Raw genomic sequence first — 27453 nt, 5'->3', positions numbered from 1 at the left:
AGTGGGCTGAGACAACTGTAGGGCTCCCCTCAATTGTTTCCCATCTCTAAGAGATCACTGTCCTTTGTTGCCTGATGTCGAATGTTCTGGGTGTTGTTTCAGGTATTTTTGTCTGGTGTTTCAGTTGTTTCAAATGGGAGGGCAAATCCAGTTCCTCTTTTTATTTCTTAACCAAAAGTGGAAGTCTCATAGTAAGGCTTTGGAAAAAAAGATGTTTCTGTTCATTGTCTCTTCGTCACCTTTGGTTTGGTCATGAAACCACAGCAATATAGGTTCTGTCTGAATCTACCTACTGAAACTGCCATCAGTAAGACCCTCCTAATTGCAAGCTGCAAGGCCCTTTACTAGTTATCTGACTTACCTTCACTGTTGCCTTCACTGGTCTCCTCTGGGTTACTTCCTTGCTCTCTGAACTGGCCACAGTCTCCTTTGCTAACTTTTCCTTCTGTACCCCAAGCCCCAGCCTTAACCCTTCCATTCTGCATACACTAAATAAGAAAACTCATCTATTCCCATGGCTAATGAGTCTGAAATCTCTACCTCCAGCTAAGGGCTCATATCTGGAGTCCAGGGCTATATGTCCAACTCAGAAAATCTTGATCAAGCCTCAAGTTTAGATTATCTAAAATAGAGCTTCCATTAACATAAATTCCTAGTTTTCTAATTCCTAAATTCCTTATGAAGTCCAAAATATTTTCAGAACCCTTAAATTGAAAAGCAAGGCTCACATATTTTGAGCCTTACCTACCTCCTAGGTTTATCTAACTTTTTTTTTTAATTAATTAATTTATTTTTGGCTGTGTTGGGTCTTCGTTGTTGCATACGGGCTTTCTCTAGTTGCGGTGAGCCAGGGGCTACTCTTCATTGCAGTGCACAGGCTTCTCATTGCGGTGGCCTCTCTTGTGCAGAACACATGCTCTAGGTGCACGGGCTTCAGTAGTTGTGGCTCGTGCGCTCTAAAGCGCAGGCTCAGTAGTTATGGCACATGGGCTTAGTTGCTCTACGGCATGTGGGATCTTCCTGAACCAGGGCTCAAACCCATGTCCCCTGCATTGGCAGGCTGATTCTTAAGCACTGCGCCACCAGGGAAGCCCCAGTTTATTTAACTTAACTTTCTCCTTCGTTCCCTACATTCCTGTCCTTTGGCTTTCTTTCTGCTCCTTAAATAACCTTTCAATAACCTTTCCCACTTGCGTTTTCAATGTGCTATGTTCTCTCTCTGAGATATTCTCTCTCTCAACTTTTTACCTGGCCAAGACTTACTTACACATCCTTCTAGTTTTACCTTGAAATGTCACTTCAGATTTTCCTAGTCCTCCGGGCTGGATTAGATCCCCTGTTATAAGTTCTCAGGGGACCCTGAACTGCTCATTAATTGCCCTTAGTTTCAGTTGAATTTTGATGTATTATCTAGTTATTATATTGATATTTGTTAATAACTGCTAACTCTGTAAGAGAAAGGACAATACATTTTTAATTTACTTCTATATCCCTAGTATGATACCTAGCACTAAATAGATCCCTAATAAATATGTCTTGATCAGAATAAATATTTTTATGAAACTGAGGTTTATAACTGAGTTCTAAAGAAGTCTGTTATAATTAAGAACAGGGATTGGCAAACTACCGCCTTTGAGCCGCTGCCACCAACAAAGTTTTCCTAGAACACAGCCATGCCCATTAATTTACATATTGTCTGAGGCCATTTTCCTGCTACAAAGGCAACATTGAGAAGTTACGACAGAGACTGTACTACAGAGATTGTAATTCTGGCCCACAAAATCAAAAATATTTACTCAGGCTCTCTATAGAAAGAGAAATCTCTCTTTGATTTAGAACTTAAGCATTTTACGTGAGTCACAATTTGAGGGTCCTTAATATGCCAAACTACTTCCTGCTCAAGGGCCCTTGCATATGCTTTCTCTGCCTGGAGCACTCTCCTTTCCCTTGACTCTTTGCTGGCCAACTCCCACTTATCCTTCATGTTTTACTCTGCTTGTCGTTTCTTCCTAACCCTGAATCTAGAATAGGTTTCTCTCCACCTTGCCTCATTGTGTGGTTCCCTAAACTTAAACTTTCCCTTTAAAGATCCTTTCATAGCTGTCATTGTCTAATTAGGTGTATAGTCATATGTATTATTATTTGCTTGGTGTCTCTAACATTTCATAAGTGTAAGCTCCAGGAGAGCAAGGGTGTATGTTTTGTTCACCATTATACTCCCAATACTTAGAATAATGAGTTCTATGGAGAAAAGCAGTAAGCAGAGAAGGGAGATTGAAAGTGCCAGTGGAGGGTTATAGGAGAGTCGGGTGGTAAAATTTTAAAAACACGTGTTTTTACTCTATTCACAACACTTCTGACAGCAAATGTGTGGGTGTTTATACATCAAGCAATTCTCCAGTTCTCAGTGGACATCGACTGTATGTCCTACCACTTAACTTAATTCTGACACTAACTGCCTGGACTTAGTGCAGACCCCACAAGTTAAGGGTTCAGTCTCATAAGACTGCCCCACACTTCAGATGACAATCTGAAGTCCAAGGTTGTTAACTATACTTCTGGCCAAGCAGCTGTAAGTTGGGAGTTCCCACAAGCCCCTCCTCATGTTCAGTAATTTGGTAGAATGGCTCACAATACTCATGGAAACATCTACTTAAGTTTTTTTTGTATATTATAAAGGATTCTACAAAGGACACAGAGGAAGGGGCACATAGAGCACGGTATGGGAAAGGGGCACAGAGCTTCCATGCTCTCTCTGGATGTACCACCGTCCCAGCACCTCCAGGCGATCACCTGGAAGCTCTCTGAACCCCACAGTTTAGGGAGGTTTTTATGGAGATTTCATCAGAAAGGTGTGATCAATCATTAGCTCAAGTTTTAGCTCCTCCTCCCTCCTCAGAGGTTGGGGTGAAGGGTGGAGCTGAAAGTTCCAAGCCTCCAATCAAGGCTTGGTTTTCTGTGACAGCCCCCAACCTGAAGCCATCTAGGGTCTCCCAGCCAGTCATCTCATTAGCATACAAAAGACACCCTTCTCACTCCAGAGATTCCAAGGGTCTTAGAAGCTCCCCTGTCAGAAACGGGGGTTAAAGACCAAATATTAGAACAAAAGATACTCCTAGCACCCTTATCACTCAAAATTACAAGGGTTTTAGGAACTCTGTTCCAGGAACCGGGAACAAAGACTAAATATATTTATTATATCACAGGTGGTCAGGGCAGATCTCACTAAGATGACTTTGAGCAAAGACTTGAAGAAAGCGAGGGAGGGAGCCATGCAAATAACAGTGCAGAGGAAAGCCTGATTTAAAGATGCTAGGGCAGGTATGTACCTGGCATCTTCAAAGATCAGGAAGGAGACCATTGCAGCTGGAGCAAAATAAGAGAGAATAATAATAATAATAATAACTGAGGTCAGAGAGGAGTGGAAGAGGAAAGATCATATAGAGCTTTGTATTACATATTTTGCCACTTCCACCAGTGAACTGGGGAGTCATTGTAGGTTTTGAAGCAGAGGAGTGATATAATCTGACTTATTTTTAACAGAGTCACTCTGGCTGCAGTGTTGAGAACCTGATGAGGGGCCTGGATAGCAGTAGGGAGGCCAGTTTGGAGGCTACTAGAGTAATCCAGTGAGACATCATGGTGACTAGGACCAAGGTGGTAGTAGAAGAAAGATGAGAAATAGTTGATTCTAGATATATTTTAAAGGTAGAGCAGAGTGTGAAAGAAAGGGGAGAAGAATGATTCCAGATACTTTGGCCTGAGCAACTGAAAGGCTGGGGTTGCCTTCCACTATAATGGAAGTAACTGCGGGTAGATTAGGTTTGGGGTTGACATTGGAAGCTCAGCTGAAAACATGGTAAGATCTTGATGTTTATTAGACCCCAAGGGGAGAAGTCAGGTGTATGTATGAATCTAGAGTTAAGGAGAGCGATCTAGCCTTGAGACTTAAATTCAGGAGGTGGTTGCCTTTAGGTGACATTTAAAGCTGTGATAATACATAAGATCATCAAGGAACCGAGGTAAGAAAGAGACAAGAAGAGCCCCAAGTTGAGTCGTGCTGTGAGTCAAAATTGACAGGTCAGGAGATGAGAAGGGATGAACAAAGTAGCCTAGATGGAGCTAGGGACCAGAGAGGTAGAGGACAACCAAGAGTTTGATGTTTGGTGTTCTCGAATCCAAGTGCAATTTTTTTTTTCAAGGAAGAAAAAGTGAATACCTGCAGCAAGTGCTGCTGAAAAGTAAAGTAGGACACAGGCTGAAATTGACCTCTGTCTTGAGCAATGTAGGGGTCTTGACTAGAGCAGTTTTGGTGGACTGGCAGGGCTTAATGGAAGGAGCAAGAGAGGAAAGATCTTGGAAACAATTCTTTCCAGGAGTTTCACTGCAAAGAGGAGTAGAATACAGGGCAGTAACTGATGAGAGAAATGGGGTCAAGAGAAAGGTCTTTTAAGATCGGGAAAAGGAGCAGGAATAATGAGGGAGAAGGAAAAAATAGTGGAGAGAGTTCTAGAAGTTTTATATATTAGGAATTTTATCCCTTTGTGAAATGAGTTGCAAATATTTATTGGTGGTGTGTCATTTTATCTTTTGACTTTGCTTAATGTGTTGTTTTTGCCTTGTAGAAGTTTTTAATTTGTAGTTCAATGTACCAATCTTTTCTTTTGTGGCTTCTGAGTTTTGAGTCTTAGTTTAAAAGGCCTTTCACATGGTACATGAGGGGTTTGTGAAATATGGCTCAAGGGCCCAAATCCAGCCCTTTCATTGTTTTTATAAATAGAATTTTATTGGAAAAGAGCCACACCCACTTATTTACATCATGTTTGACTGCTTTTGCACTACAGTGGCAGAATTGGGTAGTTGCAAGAGTGACCCTCTGGTCCACAAGTAAAAAGTTTACTATGTGGTCATTTACAGAAAAATATTGCCAACTCCTGTTCTATAGTTAAAAAAAAGACTTTGCCCATGTTTTTTTGGTTTTGGTTTTTCCTTGTACTTTTATCATTTCCTTCTTTCTTCTTTCTTTCTCACCCCCACTCCTCTCTTTCCTTACCTTGAGACCTGGAATCTACCGTGGTATGGTGAATATGTTAGGGTTTCAAATTTCTTTTCCTCTAGATTGTCTATTAGTTTTCTCATACCACTTATTGAAAAGTCTGTAATTTCTCCATAGATTTGGGATGCTAACCTTTAACACATACAATAATAAATTTCTGTAAATATGTGTGTCGATTTCTGGACTTTGTTTTATTCCACTGAACTTTCTGTCTGTACAAGCACCACACTGCTTTAATGATACAGGTTAATATGTAGTTAAGGTTTGCTCCATATCCTCCATCATGACTCTCTTTTTAGAGGTTTTGATTTACTAGTAATATTTTTTGTTAAGTTAGATATATTTGTAATCTTCTATCATCTCACTTTACACTGTGGGATTTTTAATTTATTTTAATAGAGCCTTGCCATTTCCTTTGTTTTCCACTTTTGCTTTATGACCTGTGACATTTTTTATATCTTATTTCTGGCATTTTGGAAAGTATATGATCTGTTTTATTTCTTCTAGTGATTCTCATAACAAATTTGAATAATTCGAAGTGAACAATGGCTGTTATTTTGGCTGCCCACCCAGTTGCCACTCCTGCCTTTTTCTTTGCTAACAGATCCCAATTTGGTTCTGATATCAATATTTCCAGCCAAGGGACTGAATTATGATCATTCTCTTGCCTTTGCCAGTGATTGGTTTAGGGGTGAACATGTGATCCACTTCTGGCTGATGAAATACCAGGATAAATAAGCTGAGGGCTTTTAGGAAACTGTTTCCTTTCTCAAAAGGAAGAGTCATCCTTTGCTGCGATCCCCCTGTCTTCCTGCTTTGGATACTGCTGAGTACAGATGTGAATCTTAGAGTTGTGGCAGCCATCTTGTGGTCATGAGAAGCGATATTGCAAATACATGGAAGGTGACAGAATGCAAAGACCAGATGGGCCTAGATTATTGACGCAATCAGTGAGCTGCCAAACTAATCTTCGGACTGCCTTCCCCTGGATGTCTGCTTAAGTAAACAATAGATGTCCACATAGTTTAAGCCCCTGTTAGCTGGGTTTCCTGCTACTTGCAGCCAAAAGCATTCCTAATTAGAACTCAGTTTTTAATTCTTCATTTTCTTTACTTTTTTTTCTCCATTACTTTTGGTATTTTATTGGTTTTTATTTTCAGATATTTATTTTTTGATATGGGAAACCTCTATTTAAGCCTTATATTTATCTTTCTAATATTATTATTAATATTAATTTATCTTTCTAATATTAGCTTCTTTCTAATATTAATATTAATATCTTTCTAATATTTTATCTTTCTAATATTAATTAGGCCTTAGGCCTAACTTAGGCCTGTTGTATTCATGGGTTGTTTTATATCTGCTTTTCTGTTGTCTGAGAAGGTGGCAAGATGGGGCTCAACTGGGTCTGGGGTGGGAGGGTGGAACCAGGGCTGTGGGTTTCACAGTTGAGGGACTTTGTCACAGAAGACTTTCTCTGTGATTTAGTTAAAAGTTCTGTACTGAGATTTACTCTGAATAGTTAAAGGTGTATCTGACCCAGTGAGGAAAGCCTTTGGTTTTCAGGTTGTTCACCAGATGCCAGGGAACCCAAAGCCTCCTTTTCTCTAAAAGTTGCCTTAGGTGGTAACTTCCTCCCCTCTTCTCCCTGCTTGTCTACCCTGCTCCCCTCTGGGACCTAGGTGGAAAAGGCATGAAAAAATAGGCAAACTAGGAATTCATCATATTTGTCCCTTCCCTGCTTATATCCTGTGTTTCTCTTAGTAAAATAAACAAGCAAAAAATGCCAATTCTTAGTAGTTCTTCCTGTCTCTAATGAATGAATCTGTTTTTCTCTCACGCTGAGACAGGCAACCGTTTAGAGAGACTCCTGACACTTCTCTTTTGAGCTTCATTTCCAAGCGCCATCCCTCACACCATCAGCCTGCTACCCTCTAAATGAAAGGTAGAGTTAGTTTTTTCAGGACTTTATTCCTTCACATTTTTGTCCACTGTATTGCTTCTGGAGGAGTCAAGTAGAAGCTACAGTCAATTTCCAGAATCTTCTCTCTGTAGATACTATTTTTAAATTGTTACATTATGAGGCTGTGCTTCTTCCTTAGTTTGGATGCTTCTGACTTTTTTTTTTTTTTTTTTGCTATTCTTATTTTTGTTCATTTTATTACATTTGAGAGAAGTTTTTTGATTCCTGTATATCTTTCCCAGCTTCTCTGTGGAACTGAAACAGGGTTTACAGACAGTACTGCTTTGATTGCTATATATTTTTAGCAGTGTCTAGAAGTACATGTACAAGAGAATTTGGGCAATTATAAAGATCGTTTGGACGAAAATTACGCCCAAATTTATCTGAAACATCTAGATAATTGTAGGAAAACATCATTTTTAAAATTTGAAAGTATTCTGATAATAGCTACAATTCTCTCCTCTACTTTGCTTATGCAGGAAGAAACTGAAGATTCCAAAATAGCACCTGCAGTGCTGAGTTGAGACTGGCTTTGTGTCCTTCTGGCCACAGTTTCTAATAAATTGTTATTATTATTATTAACTCAAGTCCCATGCTTCTAGTCACAACAACCTGTGCAATAGCAAAACACTTACTTTGCTGAGGAGAGAACCTTAAATGTGACTGTGGGAGTATGAGCACATTTCACCACACTGAAAGCAGACGTTCTAGGAAGGTATTGACTTCCTTTTGTGTAGCTGGTTAAAATGCTGTGTAGAGCAACCTGCCCCTCAGGTGATACAATTGACTAACCATCAGGCTTACTGAGGAATCTTATCTTCATTCCTGATAGAGTTGAGTTGGAAGACCATTCCGTTTCTGGTGTGAGGCTCTATCGTTTTCATTTGGGGGTCGTGGATTGATGTCCCTAGAGAACCACTGCAGGACACCTCCAGCCTTCCAGGACTCCAGTAGCTGGCATGTGGCCATGAGTTTCCCAGCCTCACTTGCTACTAGGGTTCAGGTGTGACTTAGTTCAGATCCAGTTGTTTGAGATCTTGATTCAAAATTGAGTTATAACACTATTAAGATGTCCCATATTCTCCAGGCATATTATTAAACATAAAAAAAAGTTTTAAACAACCCTGAATTATAAAAGAACTAAGTTATGTGGGGAGAGAAACAAGCTGTGAATATCTTCTTCCTGACCCAAACAGAACAGAAGCAGTGTGGCCTGGAGCAACTGGCCCTGATGGAAGAGTCCAGGTTCTGCAGCTTCCTGACTGAGGCAAAGATATCAGCATTCTTGGTGGTCTGTTTCTGTGATGAAGTTTGGGGAGTTGTTTCTGGAAGCTCAGCCTAGAGTCTGCTTTTTTAGCACTTACCTCCAAAGAGTCTACCCTTTAATAAATCCTTTTCTGAGTGAAGCAACTAGAACAGATTCTGAGACCTAACACTAAGAACTCTGAACTCCACGGGACCATGGGACAAACAATGCTAAGTCAAGGATTTTGCTGCCACAGATCGGGTCCCTTGAGTCTCAGAGATGGGAAACGCAGGCCTCTGTGAGGTGTTTCACCTTGTCTAGTTACTTCCATGGGCTCGTTTAAACTGATGGAAAATGGTCATGTGGGAAATAGAAGACCATTCTTAGAGATATAAGAATGCTCTCAAAGTATGACAGTGCATACAGAGCCATGGGACTCCCTCAGCCTTACCTGTAGGAATGTGATCTCAGGGCATTTTGCCAAAACTTTCTTTGCAAAGGATGCTCTCTTGGGATGATTTGGCTGAAAGTAACAGAGAAATCAGGTTTGGTTGTCTAAAATCATGATGAAAATTTATAATCTCACAAACTAAGAAGCCCAAAGATAGGGCATCACTACTAAAAGTTAATTCTGCAGCTCAGCTATGTCAACGAGACCCAGGTGCTTTCCATCATCTGCTCCACCATCTAGGTGTGATGGCTTTGACTTAGAGACAAGCCCCAACTCTGCATCCAGACATACTGACATCCCTTCAAAGAAGATAATTAATTTACTCTGTCCTTTCTTGCTGAACATGACTTTTTTCCCCTCTGTCTCCTAGTATTACAAAACATATATCAATGAGTAACTTTGGATATTCATCTTTGCCCATGTGTTCAGACGAAACTGTTGGAATCCTAGAAATGGAATTTCTTGGTCTAAGAAAGCATGCATTTGAAATGTTGATAGCTCTTGCAATATTGCCTTCCCAAAAGATGTGTCAACTAGAAATGTATGAGAGAGCGTGTTTTCCAAAAGACGTTGTGCACTTTTACGGATGAGGTAGCGGGGCTGATTCTGTGAACGGTGAATCAGAGGTACCTGAGGCTAAGCTGAGGAATGTGCCTGCCTAAATTTCTGGTCCCTCCATCTGGCCTCATGATAGGATGGAGGGGACTCTTTCCAAAGTGAAAATCCATGTTTGTGACCAAAGTACCTTTTGGTCCTTAGAAGGACTGGAACCCAAGGGAAGTGAAAACTAACTCAGCCACAAGGCAGAGCAGGTTTAATGAATGGACCCAAAATGAGGCTAGAGAATTCCTGCTGTTTCTATTAAGCTGATAGGAGTTACCCGAAGGCTGTTTTCACAAACCTTTCAAACTCTGATAAACTCACCAGAAGTGTTTTTCAGAGTACACTTTGTTCTAACTGTTTCAGTGTTCGTTCAAGGAAAGTTCTTTTTAGCTTCAAATAACTTTAAAGTTCAAATTTTGAAATACTACAACTTTTCCATTATGGAATTCTGAAGGTTTTGCAGTATTGGGAGTAACAGTTTAGGTTTCATAAATGTATTCTGGCACCTTAAGTATGCATCAATTTGCAAGCTTTCCCAGGAATGTCAATGCACGATATTCCTAACTTTATTTTATTTTTTTATTTTTTAGATTGTATATATATATGTTAGCATATGGTATTTATTTTTCTCGTTCTGACTTACTTCACTCTGTATGACAGTCTCTAGGTCCACCTACCTCACTACAAATAACTCAATTTCGTTTCTTTCTATGGCTGAGTAATATTCCATTGTATATATATGCCACATCTTCTTTATCCATTCATCTGTCGATGGACACTTTGGTTGCTTCCATGTCCTGGCTATTGTAAATAGAGCTGCAATGAACATTGTGGTACATGACTCAGTTTTGAATTATGGTTTTCTCAGGGTATATGCCCAGCAGTGGGATTGCTGGGTCATATGGTAGTTCCATTTTTAGTTTTTTAAGGAACCTCCATACTGTTCTGCATAGTGGTTGTATCAATTTACATTCCCACCAACAATGCAAGAGGGTTCCCTTTTCTCCACACCCTCTCCAGCATTTACTGTTTGTAGATACTTTGATGATGCCAATTCTGACCAGTGTGAGGTGATACCTCATTGTAGTTTAGATTTGCATTTCTCTAATGATTAGTGATGTTGAGTATCCCTTCATGTGTTTGCTGTCAATCTGTATATCTTCTTTGGAGAAATATCTAGTTAGGTCTTCTGCCCATTTTTGGATTGGGTTGTTTGTTTTTTTGATATTGAGCTGCATGAGCTCTTGGTAAATTTTGGAGATTAATACTTTGTCAGTTCCTTCATTTGCAAATATTTTCTCCCATTCTGAGGGTTGTCTTTTCATCTTGTTTATGGTTTCCTTTGCTGTGCTAAAGCTTTTAAGTTTCATTAGGTCCCATTTGTTTATTTTTGTTTTCATTTCCATTTCTCTAGGAGGTGAGTTAAAAAGGATCTTTCTGTGATTGATGTCATAGAGTGTTCTGCCTATGTTTTCCTCTAAGAGTTTTATAGTGTCTGGTCTTACATTTAGGTCTTTAATCCATTTGGAGTTTATTTTTGTGTATGGTGTTAGGGAGTGTTCTAATTTCATTCTTTTACATGTAGCTGTCCAGTTTTCCCAGCACCACTTATTGAAGAGGCTGTCTTTACTCCATTGTATATTCTTGCCTCCTTTATCAAAAATAAGGTGTCCATATGAGTGTGGGTTTATCTCTGGCCTTTCTATCCTGTTCCATTGATCTATATTTCTGTTTTTATGCCAGTACCATACTCACTTGATTACTGTAGCTTTGTAGTACAGTCTGAAGTCTGGGAGCCTGATTTCTCCAGTTCAGTTTTTTCTTTCTCAAGATTGCTTTGGCTATTTGGGGTCTTTTGTGTTTCCACACAAATTGTGAAATTTTTTGTTCTAGTTCTGTGAAAAATGCCAGTGGTAGTTTGATAGGGATTTCATTGAATCTGCAGATTGCTTTGGGTAGTAGAGTCATTTTCACAATGTTGATTCTTCCAATCCAAGAACATGGTATACCTCTCTATCTGTTTGTATCATCTTTAATTTCCTACATCAGTGTCTTATAGTTTTCTGCATAAAGGTCTTTTGTCTCCTTAGGTAGGATTATTCCTAGGTATTTTATTCTTTTTGTTGCAATGGTAAATGGGAGTGTTTCCTTAATTTTTCTTTCAGACTTTTCATCATTAGTGTATAGGAATGCAAGCGATTTCTGTGCATTAATTTTGTATTCTGCTACTTTACCAAATTCATTGATTAGCTCTAGTAGTTTTCTAGTAGCATCTTTAGGATTCTCTATGTATAGTATCACATCATCTGCAAACAGTGACAGATTTACTTCTTCTTTTCCAATTTGGATTCCTTTTATTTCTTTTTCTTCTCTGATTGCTGTGGCTAAAACTTCCAAAACTATGTTGAATGATAATGGTGAGAGTGGACAACCTTGTCTTGCTCCTGGTCTTAGAGGAAATGCTTTCAGTTTTTCACCATTGAGAATGATACTGGCTGTGGGTTTGTCATATATGATCTTTATTATGTTGAGGTAAGTTCCCTCTATGTCTACTTTCTGGAGGGTTTTTATCATAAATGGGTGTTGAATTTTGTCAAAAGCTTTTTCTGCATCTATTGAGATGATCATATGGTGTTATCCTTCAATTTGTTAATATGGTGTACCACATTGATTTGCGTATATTGAAGAATCCTTGCATTCCTGGGATAAACCCCACTTGATCATGGTGTATGATCCTTTTTCTGTGCTGTTGGATTCTGTTTGCTAGTATTTTGTTGAGGATTTCTACATCTATGTTCATCAGTGATACTGGCCTGTAGTTTTCTTTCTTTGTGACATCTTTATCTGGTTTTGGTATCAGGGTGATGGTGGCCTCATAGAATGAGTTTGGGAGTGTTCCTCCCTCTGCCATATTTTGGAAGAGTTTGAGAAGGACAGGTGTTAGCTCTTCTCTAAATGTTTGATAGAATTCACCTGTGAAGCCATCTGGTCCTGGGCTTTGGTTTGTTGGAAGATTTTTAATCACAGTCTCAATGTCAGTGCTTGTAATTGGTCTGTTTATATTTTCCATTTCTTCCTGGTTCAGTCTGGGAAGGTTGTGCTTTTCTAAGAATTTGTCCATTTCTTCCAGGTTGTCCATTTTATTGGCATATGGTTGCTTGTAGTAATCTCTCATGATCCTTCATATTTCTGCAGCATCAGTTGTTACTTCTCCTTTTTCATTTCTAATTCTATTGATTTTAGTCTTCTCCCTTTTTTTCTTGATGAGTCTGGGTAATGGTTTATCATTTTTTTTATCTTCTCAAAGAACCAGCTTTTAGTTTTATTGATCTTTGCTATCGTTTCCTTCATTTCTTTTTCATTTATTTCTGATCTGCCCTTTATGATTTCTTTCCTTCTGCTAACTTTGGTGTTTTTTTTTTTGTTTTCTCTAATTGTTTTAGGTGTTAAGGTTAGGTTGTTTATTTGAGATGTTTCTTATTTTTTGAGGTAGGATTGTATTGCTATAAACTTCCCTCTTAAAACTGCCTTTGCTGCATCCCATAGGTTTTGGGTCACTGTGTTTTCACTGTCATTGGTTTCTAGGTATTTTTGACTTCCTCTTTGATTTCTTCAGTGATCTCTTGGTTATTAAGTAGTATATTGTTTAGCTTTCATGTGTTTGTATTTTTTACAGATTTTTCCTGTAATTGATATCTAGTCTCATAGCATTGTGGTCAAGAAAGATACTTAATATGATTTCAATTTTCTTAAATTTACCAAGGCTTGATTTGTGACCCAAGATGTGATCGATCCTGGAGAATGTTCCAAGAGCACTTGAGAAGAATGTGTATTCTGTTGTTTTTGGATGGAATGTCCTATAAATATCAATTAAGTCCATCTTGTTTAATGTATCATTTAAAGCTTGTTTCCTTATTTATTTTCATTTTGGATACTCTGTCCATTGGTGAAAGTGGGGTGTTAAAGTCCCCTACTATGATTGTGTTACTGTTGATTTCCCCTTTTATGGCTGTTAGCATTTGCTTTATGTATTGAGATGCTCCTATGCTGGGTGCATAAATATTTACAATTGTTATACCTTCTTCTTGCATTGATCCTTTGATCATTATGTAGTGTCCTTCTTTGTCTCTTGTAATAGTCTTTATTTTAAAGTCTATTTTGTCTGATATGAGAATTGCTACTCTAGCTTTCTTTTGATTTCCCTTTGCATGGCATATCTTTTCCCATCCTCTCACTTTCAGTCTGTATGTGTCCCTAGGTTTGAAGTGGGTCTCTTGTAGACAGCATATATACGGGTCTTGTTTTTGTATCCATTCAGCCAGTCCATATCTTTTGGTTGAAGCATTTAATCCATTTACATTTAAGGTAATTATCGATATGTATGTTCCTATTACCATTTTCTTAATTGTTTTGGGTTTATTATTGTAGGTCTTTTCCTTCTCTTGTGTTTCCTGCCTAGAGAAGTTCCTTTAGCATTTGTTGTAAAGCTGGTTTGGTGGTGCTGAATTCTGTTAGCTTTTGCTTGTCTGTAAAGGTTTTATTAGTTTCTCCGTTGAATCTGAATAAGATCCTTGCTGGGTAGAGTAATCTTGGTTGTAGATTTTTCACTTTCATCACTTTTAATATGTCCTATCACTCCCTTCTGGCTTGCAGAGTTTGTGCTGAAAGATCAGCTGTTAGGCTTATGGGATTCCCTTGTATATTATTTGTTGTTTTTCCCTTCTTGTATTTTCTCCATTCTATTTCCAAGATTTTGGATCATCTTTACTATCATTACTCTGAATTCTTTTTCAGGTAGACTGCCTATTTCTTCTTCATTTGTTTCATCTGGTGGGTTTTTACCTTGCTCCTTCATCTGCTGTGTGTTTCTCTGTCTTCTCTTTTTGCTTTACTTACTGTGTTTGGGGTCTCCTTTTTGCAGGCTGCAGGTTCGTAGTTCCCGTTGTTTTTGGTGTCTGCCCCCGGTTGCTACGGTTGGTTTAGTGGATTGTGTAGGCTTCCTGGTGGAGGGCACTAGTGCTTGTGTTCTGGTGGATGAGGCTGGATCTTGTCTATCTGGTGTGCAGGACCACATCCGGTGGTGTGATTTGGGGTGTCTGTTACATTATGATTTTAGGGAGCTGCTAATGGGCGGGTTTGTGCTCCTGTCTTGCTAGTTGTTTGGCATAGCGTGTCCAGCACTGTAGCTTGCTGGTTGTTGGGTGGAGCTGGGTCTTAGCGTTGAGATGGAGATCTCTGGGAGAGCTTTTGCCATTTGATATTACGTGGAGCCAGGAGGTCTCTGGTGGACCAAGGTCCTGAACTCGGCTCTCCCACCTCAAAGGCTGAGGCCTGACCCCCGGCCAGAGCACGAAGACCCCGTCTACCACATGGTTCTCTCCCTTCTTGTAGTTACTCCAGTCTTTTCAGGTTCAAACCATCATAGCCTAGAAGTTCAGTTTGTGTGGATTTATCTACTCTTGAAGCAAAAGTTTTCTGTAAATGCTGAACTTTCCTGAAGTTGGGAAATTAGCTCGTCCTTCTCTTTCAGCTGCAGCTTCAGCGTTGAGCGTTCATCTTTCTTTTCATCTATCCTGACAAATCCTCTACCAGCTAAACCAGGAGCTCCAGCACTAAGACTGCCTAGGAGAGGAATCCCCCTAAGTTTATTTTTTAAATTGCCCTTTTTCTTATTTGAGAAATTAACATAGTTCTTGATTTTACATTTGGAAACATGTATTTTAATTGTTCAAAGTCTCTTTTTCAATTCATATTCTTTTTTTTTTCTTTTCTCTTAATGGGCCCTGGTGGAGATAGTTTAAACCCAACTAAGTGAGAAGCCCTTCAGGAATAATTGAAGGAAGCACACACTGTATGCCCTTTCAGCTGTTCTCACCAAACCATCAGAGAATTCTCTCTGACTCAGAAACCCATGGCAGCCTACCCACGAGAGCATTATTCTTTAAACTTCAATGCTACAGCTAATATCACCTCATAACATAATTGTCTCCAGTGGGATGAAATTAGACCAAGAAACCAAAGTTCTCTACCCTCATTCTAAGGCTGTGTTTTATCCTCTCTTATTCCAACAGGCCACAGGCTACCTCGGACCCCACTGTGACAACATCCCTAGAGCAGTCTGGTTTGAAGGCATATTTTTGCCTCAGTATTTCCATTCCCACACCCTCTCGTGGCCATTTTATTTTATTTTTACAAGAGGAACAAGGATAGATGGCCCCAAATGAAGTAATGATGACCTTGAATCATGGTGCCTTGATTAAATAATGTTGGAGAGTTATCCAACCAAAGCACATCCACAGGTCACATTCTGGGCCTTCAAAACCACTCCATACAAACAGCATTTCATATCTAGACAGTTTTCTTACCTTCTTTAATTGGATCTCTTTGCTAACTTGTATTATATCATACTGAGCTTTAAACTCAATGATCACATGAACTCATCCTACTGAAATTTGTTTTAGCATGTATTTGCCATCCTTGAGTCCACTTTTGATTCACAGACTGAAATATAAGTTAGGATTATGTTTGGCACAAGTACCATAAAACTTAATGAATGTGGACTTACACAAGTATGGGGTTTCTTTACCTCAGTGAGAAGAAGTCTGGGTTTAAGCAAATCAAGGCTTGTTCAGCACCTCAAAATGCCATCAAGGGTCTGCGCTTTTTCTCTTCCTGTCCCATAATCCTGTGGATGACTGATACACCTCCAATATCAAGTTCACATTCTAGTCAGGGAGAAAGAAGAAGCAGAAGATATAGAACCAGCCGACTTGAGCTTATGTCTTATTCACCACATCTCACATGGTCTCTTTTAGCTGCAAGGGTATCTGGGAAGGAAAGTTTTAGTTTTCCACCTTCTATGGTACAGTAAGGCATGAGAGGGTATGTGAATAGGTTTTGAGTGAGCCAATTTAAAATGTGTACCTAGTAGGTTTGTGCTTTCTGGCATTTGGTCTGACCCATTCCAGGTTTGGTCTTCATCCTTCATCACTGAGAGACCGCAGCCATCACTTCCCCTTCTGCTGCTGAGATTGAGCCATGAAGGCCAAGATATAAACAGTGTTTGTAGTTTGCTTAGAATTTTTTCTAAATGATGGAAAAAACACAATGATCAGAGGTCAGAAAAGCTGCATTTTAGTCTGGTATTATTTATTCTAAAATGTCACATTTCAGGCATATCACCTCTCTGAGTCCTAATCTCCCATATATAAAATAGAGGAGTTGAGCTTTAATCTTCTGTTCTTCCCTCTTGTGTAGGGTGTCAAACATCTATTATTAGATCAGCTTTCACCCATGTTCCCATGAGGACTCAAAGAGGTTGGGCCCAGATAGGAGGCCTCACCGTGCCGTCATCATCCTCATGTCCCCCTTTCTCCCAGTCATCTCTTAGGACCACCTGGCACTTAGGGAAAATGGAGAGGAATTTAGGACCTGTGTAGTAAATGACATTTCTCATTGCCCTCATGTGACTTTTGTCTTAAACGTATGAACTAGTCCAACCTTTGTTACTGTATTAGAATTCAATTCCCCCTGCAGGTAGTTGTGGCTTCTCTGGGGTCACAGGAGTGACTGAGAGGTCAGGCCATTGAAATGGTATCGTCTGCCAGCTTTTCATTGCCTCTTGGCCCAGCATGGCACAGGAAGCTGCCTTAGAGCCACAGCCTCCACTCTTGAGAGAAGAATCCTTTTCCAGGCCCACTCCTGTAAGCATAACACCTACTTCAGTCTGTAAGTTATTCCCACAATTTGCTTAACTGTCCAGAATCCTGTAGTATTGCTAAAGCTGGAGGTGTCCAAGTATGCAATTGACTGCAACTATTATAACTCTTTTAAATAACTTGGCACCCATCTGGGGGTGTGGGGTTTGTGGTTAATTTTCAGATATATTCTGCAGCTGTTCTCATTAGTGTCTCCTTTAGACTTCATTTAAGACCAGGCATCTTTACCTATATCACATAAATTCTGTTTTGTCAACTTTGGTCAGAGAGTAGGACTTTCCCTTTAGGCCCTGACTATCCTGGAAGATGTTCAAGCCCTCTCTTCTAGTGGCTGGTCCACGTGAGAAGAGTGCACAAGGCAGATTATTGAGGGATTGACCAGAGATTGTGTCTCCAAAGACTTCATGCCCAGTGGGTAACAGGCTGAGTTACCAGGCTCCTCCTGGATGGAGGAGGGTGTTCTCCACAGCCATGGCTTCAAGGAAAGCTTGGAGCTGACTTAGCTCTCCAGGACTCTTGGAGTCTCTTAGAACATTCTTCTCATCTCCTCAATATGGGGTGGCTCCATCTCTTCCTCTCTGGCCCATGATTCATTATCTAGAATTTTCCATGGTGTGAGCGGAAGAGGCAGGAGGTGGGATATGATCAGACTCCTCTGAAACTATTCACCTGAAAATTTTACTCTCATGCTGCCTTTGTTATTGTTTCAGTTGTCAGAGGGTTTAGGAGATCGTAGCAAGAGTTCTTAATAACGGGCTTGTAGATAGAATTCAGGATGCTCATGAACTTGAGCAAAAAATATATTTCTGTTGTCACTACTCTTTAACTAAAAATTGGTATTTCCTTCATTTATGAAGGGGGGCACTGACCATGGCTATGTTAGCGGTACCTCTGACTTTGACAACAGTAGAAATTACAAGTTTCACATCACATTAAAGTTGATGCCGAAACTTCAAAATAGTACTATGCTCATGAAATTTCAAAAGTGTTGTGTTTTGGGAATTTCCTGGTGGTCCAGTGGTTAGGACTCTGCGCTTTCACTGCTGAGGGCCCAGGTTCGACCCCTGGTTGGGGAACTAAGAGCTCACAAGCTGTGCGGCATGGCAGAAGTGTGGTGTTTATTAGACCCACCACTTTATTAGACCCACCACCAAATCTTGTTATCTAATGCATTAACAAACTATATATCTTTTTATATCACATTAAAAGATTTGATAACTGTATTTTGATATTAAAATTTTTCTTTGAAGCCTATGTTTTTTGTCATGCGTTTAAAAACGGTTTTCTAAGAAGGGATCTCACCAGACTACCAAAGCAGTTTATGTCACAAAAATAAGTTCAGGGACCTCTACACTAGATATAATTTATAAAATCCATAGAGAACAGAGATGGGGGGGAAAACACACTTTAAAATTTAGACAGGTTACCATGCTAACTAGAGTACAAAAGAACTAAACATAAACCAATGTGCAAAAATTATTTATCTAACTTGTATTGCTCCAGACCTCATTAGCCTGTGGCTATAAATTAGCCTGTGGGTCATATTAATGCTAACATGTACCTACCAGCTAATGTAGTATCTCCCATTTCCCCCCAGATCTTTGTTTTGTTTTTATGGGAATTCCTGGAAGTGTCTTATGTGAGTTCATCCAAAGTTTTCTCATTTTCTTCCTTTTTAGCTACTCCTGTTAATAGTATCTATCAATTTGTCCCAGAAGACTCTGGGTGGTAGGCATGATGATCCCTCCCTGCCCCCACTCTGGGTACCTTCTTTGAGAACCAAAGGTTATCTCCTAAAGTTCCCTTGTTGCAAATCCTCGTTTGGCCAGGGAAGTGCCCCATTCCCTGAAATTCTCCACCTCACTTCAGTGAAATAGGGAGCATATTCCTCTCCTTGGTCTATAGCAAGGTCCAGAAACTGGGGCTTCCTTGGCCCAAAAAGTCAATTTGGGCTCTAGGGATAAATGAAGAGGGAAGGTAAGACTGAATGGGGATGGGATGTTTCCCTCGTGAAAAGTCACCTCTGCTTCTTCCATCAGCGCCTTCCTTCTTGAGGTTCACACCTGAGTACATGGGCAGGACTCCAGGAAACGACATGCCAGACACCATGCTGTTCCATCTCCCACCCCCTTCCTCCTCGTTCAAGGTCACGTCCTCTTTTCTTTGAGCCCCAAATGTTAAATTAACTCATTCAAAGAGATTCTTGCCAGGCCTGCCCTCCCGACCCATCAGACCCACTAACACCTAAACTAACAATCCCCATATGCTAAACATTCCTCCCCTGCAGACCCAGTCCTACCCTTCTCTACCCTGCTCTGTGCCTGAGGAGGTGAATATTATGGTCAGCAGCAGCAGGGCCCTTGTCCTCTGGCTCCCGTTCTATTGGGTTCAGCTGTGGGGATGCACGATCATAGCAGGACGAGGGAGAAGCCAGGGTCTTTATTGTTTCCAGCTTGCTCCCTGCCTGGTCACTCTGAGCTAGAGACACCTCTACTGAAGACAGGGCATCTTTTAGGTACCTCCCTCTTAGATCTACGGATGTTTCCTCTGGGTTCTGGTAATAGAGTAGTCCTCCCTTATCTGTGGGTGATACGGTTCAAGACCCCCAGTGGATCCCTGAAATAAGGGATACTACTGAACCCTGTATATACTATGTTTTTCCCTATACTTACATACTTATGATGAAGTTTAATGCACAGTAAGAGATTGACAACAATAACTAATAACATAGATATTATAGATAGATTATAACAATATACTGTAATAAAAGTTATATGAATGTGGTTTCTCTCTCTCATTGTCTTATTGTTCTCTACTCACCCTTCTTGAGACGATGTGAGATCATCAAAGGCTACGTGATGAGATGAAGTGAGGCCATAACTTCTGCAGCTTGAGATGCAACAGCAAAGCTAGCACGAATTTCTTGTTCCATCTTCACAATTTCACAGATAGAAGATTTGTCCTTTTCATAGATCTTCGCTCCCTCAGCATACGTTTTTTATTCCTTTCCTTATTAAGTTGAGAACTTTCACCTGTTCACTTAAAGGGCGACTTGACGGCTTCTCCTTGGTATATCCGGGTTGCCAGCATCACTACTCTTTCGCTTTGGGGCCATTATTAAGCAAAATAAGGGTGGATTAGAACACAAGACAGTTAACCTGATAACCTAGTCGGCTACCATGTGACTAACGGGCAGATACGCTAGACAAAGGGATGATACACATCCTGGGTGGGATGGAGCAGGACAGAGATTTCATCACACTACTCAGAATGGCACCCAACTTAAAACTTAAGAATTGTTTATTTCTGGAATTTTCCATGTAATATTTATGTACAGAGGCTGACCATGGAAAATGAAACCGCGGTAAGGGGGGGTACTATTCCTCTTTTCTCTCACTCTGGCCTAGCAGGTAAGCGTTCTCACTGCTGCTGGCCTTGGAGTGTTGCACGGCCCTTGCTTCACTTAACACAGCCTGTACCTCTGTAAGCGGTTCCTCTCTGGAGCTCTCCTCAATTCCCCATCCCAGTGCACTCTCTGCTCCGAAGACCCCATTGATCCACGTGACTGCATCATTTTGGTCCTGAGTGAAAAGCTCTCCATCTTACTTCTGTTGTGTTGGAAGGAAGCATAAGAAAACAATATCGCCTCACCAGTTCCGTGACACTGCTCTGTCCATGACAGACGCTGCAGTCAAAAGGGAAGGCCCTGCAGTAGCTCCCCTGCCCAGTGACTATGAGCACGTGCCAGGCAGCCCCTGTGCAGACTGAATCCTGGTGTGAAACCCACTGACATTGACACAGGGTTTTCTGTACCACATCTCCCTGCCTGTGCAGATTCGCCAGCATGGGAAGGACAGAACAAGACCTCTGACAACGGCTCAACTGCTGAGACCATAGAGGGTAAATAAGAAGGAATAAAAATACAGATTATAGCATCACCAAAAGGGGGCATTAGGCCAAGAGAGAACTTGCTCAGTATTATTGGGACGACTTTACCAGAACTTAAGACGATGGAGAAGAGACCTTTAGATTATGTGTGCCTGAGTGAGTCCCAGCGAGTGGTCATGCTATTCAGATTAGCTTATTTCTGGAATCACATTGCTCGAATCATTTACCTTCCAGAAATCTGGCTGCAAAAGTGGTCATTTCTATCCTCACTCTCATCCTCATGCTTTATTTCCCCCACTGCGGGAAAGACCGTGTGATTGGTGCTCCCACAGGGGTGGGAATATCTAGGGAAAGCCTAATGCTGCCCAGATGGACTCAGGTGTCATCAGTTAAGTGAAAACAGTAATGTCCAAAGCAAGGCAGGAAGAGGAAGGCACCGGGAATATACATTTATTTTAAAGCTGCAATCTTTAGGAAATATGCATGATGAGGCTAGCTGGTGATATAATGCCTATTGCAGATATTTCCCTGCCTATTTGCAAAGCCATCAACCACTCTATGAAGTGGCACTGTGGGAAACACAAAAAGGAATAATAACAATTAATTGGGGCCCACTGTGTATTAAACATTGTATTTGAACTCATCCAATTCTAATGACACCACTATGAGAGAGAGATTATCCCCATTTTACTGCAAAGGAAATAGAAACTCGAAGAGATTACAGAATCTGTCAAATCACACATAATAAGGGACAGGGCAGGACTATAACTGAGAGCCTTAAGCTAAAGTGGAAATAGTTAAAACTTCAAGCTACAGTGTACATGTTGGACACACTGGCTCTATATTTGTGAAGGTAGGACTGAGTATACCTATATATTCATATACAAAGTGTGTAGTCAGTATAATATATGACTGAGCCAATACAAGGTTCAAATGGGGGAGAGGGAAATAAATATAAGACTACTTAGAGAATTCTTGCTTCTGAGTCAGTCCCCATGGATGTGAGATTTGAGCCCAACTTTGAATAGCAGGGAAGGTTTGGGATAGATGGGCCAACTCACAGGCATGGAAAAGTACCAGTTTTGAGCAAGTGCAGCAGTTTGTCTGGGGGCAAGGTTCACAGGAGGAAATAATGGGAAATGAAGCTGCAAAAGACTGAGAGAGACCAGCTATGAGGGAAATGACTGCAAGGCTACAGTGATTAGACTTCATGCTGTTAGAAAGGAGGTATGAAATAATTAGGCAATGTTTCAGAAAGAGTGACCAGGTAGTCACATGACAGATGCCTGGAGAAGGAAAGTAACTAGATTTCTGAAGCCCAGGAAGAAGGCTTCACCGGTCGTCAGGTGTGGAGTGAGAGAGGCCTGGATTCAGGTGGTGACTGCCAAGTGAGTATGGAAAGAAGGCATGAACAGAGACATTTAGAAGGAAAAATCAAGAGGATATGCAAGTAACTCATAATATTAATAATGATAATAGTAGCTAACATTTATTCATTTCTACAAATGTTATTTAAGTGCCTTCATTATACCAGGCACAGTTCTGGGCCCTGGGTGTATAGCAATGAACAGGACAGATAGGCTGCTTCCCTCATCAATTTACATGCCAATGAATGAGATATATAATAAATAAATAACAGATATACAACAAACAGATAAACAAATGAAATATAACTTCAGGTGGGTGATTTGTGCAATAAAGATGTACAAAAGAGGGTTAAAGGGCTAGACAGTGAGGGGGCAGGGAGCTTAGGTCAGAGTAGGTATCTCTCAGGATGAGAGATGTGAATGAAGTTGGGGAGCGTGCCACGTGAATAACTCTGGGGAAAGCATTCCAGGCAAACAGGGCAGAAGTGCAAAGGCCCTGAGGCAGCTGCAGTCTCCCTGTGATCAGAACAGCACAGCCAGTGTTAGCAGAGGAGAGTGAGAAGGAGAAGAGTGGGAGTGAGGTTGATGGACAGCAGGGGCACAGTGAGTGCTTCACACTGTATTCCGAATGAGAGAGAAGTTGAAAAGTTTTGAGAAGGGGATATGAGTTACATTTTTAGAAGATCACGCTGACCACTTCATGCAAGCTGACAAGGTGGAACAAGAGTAGAAGCAGGAGACCACTTAGGAGGTTATTACATTAATCCAGGTGAACGTTGCTGGAGGCTGGGACTCGTGGTGAAAGTGATGAGAAGCAGTAGGACTGGGGATGCGTTTTGAAGGTAGAATGAAGAGGACTTGGTGATGGATTTTACGGAGTATATGGAGTAAAGAAGGAAAGAAATTAAGAAGGTACCTCTGAGAAGCTATGTGCTCTTAGACTACTTAAAACTTATCTTGGGGTGGGGATTTTCTTGATTCTTTGATTTTCCTAAATTCCAATCATGTAATCCATCAATAATGCCTCCAAAACAGATCTTCAATCTGGCCTTCCCTACAACCACACTGGTCCATACACCATCATTTCCTTCTTGTACTACTGCAAATGCCTCTTAGCTAGCCTCCCTGCTTCTGCTCTTGCCTCTTTCCTGACAAGCAATTCTGTAGAGAATCTATGGATTTGACTGGCCTTTGCTAAAACTTCTTTAGTAGATTCTGGCAATAAGAAGCATTTAGAATAAAATCCAAATTTCTCACCTAGGCTTACAAAATCTTACATAACCTGGCCCCCCGTGGCTTTGCTGACTTATCTCATACCACTGCTCCCCTTGCTCACCGCCCTCCCAGTCACTTCCAGTTTCTCAGACACACCAAGCCCTTACCCTTCAGTTCCTCTGACCAACCAGTAGGTAAGCTTTCTCTTTGTATCTTCAGGGTCCAATCCTTCGTATTATTCAGCTCTCGGCTTAAATGTTACCTCCTCAGTCAGCCTTCCCAATCACCCAAGTCATTGTTAATTTGAAAGGAAGGGTCTAATTTCCTTCCCCTGGAATCTGCACTGGCTTTAATGACTTGCCTGACTGATAGAATGCAGTGAAAGTGACACTGTAGGACTTCTAAAGCTAGGTTCCTTGCAACATCTGCCTGGGCCTCTTGGAACACCCTCACCTGGAGCCCTGAGTTGCCACATAAGAAGCCTGACTACCCAGACACTGCCATGCTGGACAGGCCATGTGCAGGGCCTCCAGACAATAATCCCAGCCTTCCAGCCATGCCTCCCAGGCACCAAATATCTATACAAGACCAGCCATCGGCTGAATATCACCCGGCCAACCCCATGTGGAGCAGAAGACTCATGCAACTGAGCCCTCCCCAAATTTCTCACCACAAAATTGTGAGATAGTAAAATGGTTGTTTTGTTAAGCCACTAAGCTTTGTAAAAGTTTGTTATACAGTAATAGATAACTGGAACATTATCACAATATTTTAATTCTTTGTATAATATTTATCACTATCTGCTATTTTTCTTATTTATTTAGTTACTCTATGTGCCAACTATTTTTCTATGTATGTATGTATGTATCTATCATCTAGTTATCTGTGATCTCGCTACTTACTGTCTATTTTTCCTCCACTAGAGTATCAGCTTCATGAGAGCAGGGACCTTATCTGTCTTGTTTACTGCTGTATCTTGACATCTAAATTGGTACCTATACACAGACAGGTGCTCCATAAACACTGTTGAACAAATGAATCTCTGCATTTCTGAATATCCATTTCTTAAGGGCAGCAAGGGTGAAATGAGTACAACATACACATACACCCACACATACAAATGCAGAGAAGAAAACCTGGGTAAATACCTCCAAATATTACCCTCCAGGTTCCCAGAGCCGGCAAAAGGCAAAGCCTGGGTTTAAAACCAGATAATTTGATTTTCTATCTGTACTCTTAAATGATATGCTCTCCTGTAAAAGAGACAAGAGTGAGGGAACAGTTAATGATTTACCAAGATTATATACTTTGATAGAACTGGAAAGGGAGAGAGGGAAGGAGGGGTAGGAGGAAAGCAGAACCAGAGGAGCTCTCCCTAACCCTCACTTTTTCATCTCTAATTTATCATTTCTAGGGCAGACAATTGCTATGGATTTTAAAATAGCAATTTAATTTATTATATTTAATTTCTAGATTATTTCATTAATTTTAACAGATTTTGGCTTTCTGATAGTTTTCTTAGTGAATAATATTAATGATGAAAATATAATTTTTGGATTTTCCTATATGTTTACTGATAATTTCTGTTTCGTCTTATTGCATTCATTAAAATTTCCAAAAATAATATTGAATAATAGTAGTGTTAGCAAAGATATCTGTTCTATTCTTGACTTAAAATTCCCTCATTTAATATGACATTTGCTTCCTGTTTTTGGTATAGTCTTCTTCAATTCTAAGAACTGTAGCTTTCTTTTATTCTTTTTTACATATTTTTAAAAACTAAGGATGGTTCCTGAAATGAGTCAAATATCTTTTTCAGTATCTATTAATCATGCAGTTTTTGTTCTTTAATTTGCTAATATGATGAATTATATCAACTGATTTCTTAATACAGCACTATCCTTACATTCTAGAATGAATTCTATTTTATCATGACTATTATTCTTTGATATGATAACATTCTATATTGGAATTCTGCATTTTACTCATAAGTGAAATAGTTCTATGTTTCCCTATTTATGTTCTGTGTTTTTAAGATTTTAATATGAAGATTATGCTAGAGTCCCTGTGGTCTGGAATGGTTTAAGTAAATATTGAAATGATTTGTCCTTTAAAGATTAGATAGAGCTCAGCTATAAAACCTTCTGGTTCCAGTTCTTTAAAATAAATCATCTTAAATTATTGTTCCTGTCTTTATTGGTCTGTTCACGTTTTGTATTGCTTCTTCAATCACTTCTAGTAGATTTTTTAAACTAAGAAATTATCTGTTTCCCCTAGATTTTTTAATTTATTGCCTTATACTTACATATACTGTTGCCTTTTAATTTCTATCATCTCTTCAGGATCCAGGATTCAGTCTCATATTCTCACTTCTCACATAGTATATACTTGCTCTTTTTATCCTCAATCAGACTTAACAGAAGATTATTTTATTGTTCTTCCCATAGAACCAACTTTTGGTTTTATTTTTCCTTTCTACAATTTTTTTGTTTTCTATTTTGTTGATTTCTTTTATCTTTATTATTTACCATATTCTAGTTTCTTTTGTTTTACTTGGTTGTTCTTTTCATAAATTCTTATGGTTGAGTAATTACTTAATTTCCTCTTATTTTTTCTTAAAATTTTTTTGCAGCTCTAAAATTTCCTTTGACTAGAAGTTTATCTGTGCTGACAGTCTTTTCTATGGGCTATTTATACTTTGCCTCTTTCTAGATAATATATAATTTTACTTTTAACTTTTTTTTGGTTATTTCTTTTTATTCTTTCTTCCCAAATTAATTTGGAAATTCTAGTATGTTTTTCATTTCTTCTAGTGCATACTTTTCCTTCTTAGTTGTCAGGATTCAACTTTCATTTGTGTATTAATACATCAAAAATGCTACTAACAACATCTCTCTTCAAGGTGTTTTACTTCCTCACTCCTCCACACCCTACTTCCAATCATGTTTGGACTTCTCTTAATGCTTCCAAGAGCACAGATGAGAAAGGATTGTTGAGTTGCTATATTAAGCCCATAGCAATTGTCTGCCTTAGAAATGCTAAATTAGGTATGAAAAAGTGAGGATGAGGGAGTGTTCTATTCCCTATAGTGACAGAAACTGTAAAATATCTATATAAGTTGAAAAAGAAAGTTTTAACATGGATGGAAAAAAATTATAAAATCTTATTGAGGGACATAATACAAGTTCTGAACACATGAAGAGGCATACTATACCTCCCATATTGATAAATGAATTTATTGTAGATGTTATCATATCTTATTTTCTTAAATAACCACAATACTATACCAGAATTAACAATAATTCTTTCATATTATCTAAAATCCAGCCTATATTTCAATTTCCTCAACTGACCCTAAAACATCTTTGACAGCTTACAGTGTGACTCAGTAAAGACCACTTATTGCATTTGGTCATCATGTCTCTTGAATCTCTCTTAACCTTGAGTGGAATCCCCACCCCCATCATTTTTTTCCATGGTAGTGATCTGTTGAAGAGGCTGGCCAGTTGAATCACACAATGTCCTACCTCCTGGGTTACCTCCTTGTAGCTTTCCTTATTGTCGCTGTATTCCCTGTAAACTGAAGTTAGATCTAAAGGTTGATTAGATTGAGGCTAAGCACTTTGGGCAAGAGATTTTGCAGGGGATGGACCACATCAGGGGGCAGATAATGTCTGAAGTCCACTACTGCTGGTTCTAGGATTGTTCATTGGGTCAACGTGGCAATAACCTTATCCTACACTGTAAAGCTGTGTTTCCCAGCTGTGACCAGTATGTCATTTATGAACAAATGACAAATATTCTGGTGACACGTAAACATACATTTCTCCATTCGCCTTTCCCCAAATTGCTTTGGCATCTACTGATAATCTTAACTTGAATGAATTTTTTTCACCATGGGTTGAAAACTGGCAATTTTTTAGTTTTATCATTTGTACAACATTTA

At 39.7% G+C, this 27453-nt stretch overlaps 1 protein-coding gene across 16 annotated transcripts in view; it reads right to left on the bottom strand.

The window, feature by feature from the left end:
- NPY (neuropeptide Y) overlaps positions 1–27453 on the bottom strand; it is a 131589-nt gene that overhangs the window by 15093 nt on the left and 89043 nt on the right. For 8 of the 16 annotated variants that reach the window (XR_013829725.1, XR_013829733.1, XM_079931370.1 and 5 more), the window contains 6 exons: positions 24656–24760; positions 20517–20645; positions 19858–20140; positions 16244–16405; positions 15906–16044; positions 8717–8788 (listed from right to left, as the gene is read on the bottom strand). The gene's annotated coding sequence lies outside the window, so the exon portion shown is untranslated. Of the gene's footprint in view, positions 1–8716; positions 8789–14767; positions 16212–16243; positions 16406–19857; positions 20141–20516; positions 20646–24655; positions 24761–27453 lie in introns of those variants that run through there. The other 8 variants (XR_013829726.1, XR_013829729.1, XR_013829730.1 and 5 more) reach the window with 4 other exon arrangements.

The sequence above is a fragment of the Stenella coeruleoalba genome (genome assembly GCF_951394435.1).
Source record: "Stenella coeruleoalba genome assembly, chromosome: 9".
Classification (NCBI taxonomy): domain Eukaryota; kingdom Metazoa; phylum Chordata; class Mammalia; order Artiodactyla; family Delphinidae; genus Stenella; species Stenella coeruleoalba.
This window is presented reverse-complemented; position numbering and strand designations above follow the sequence as displayed.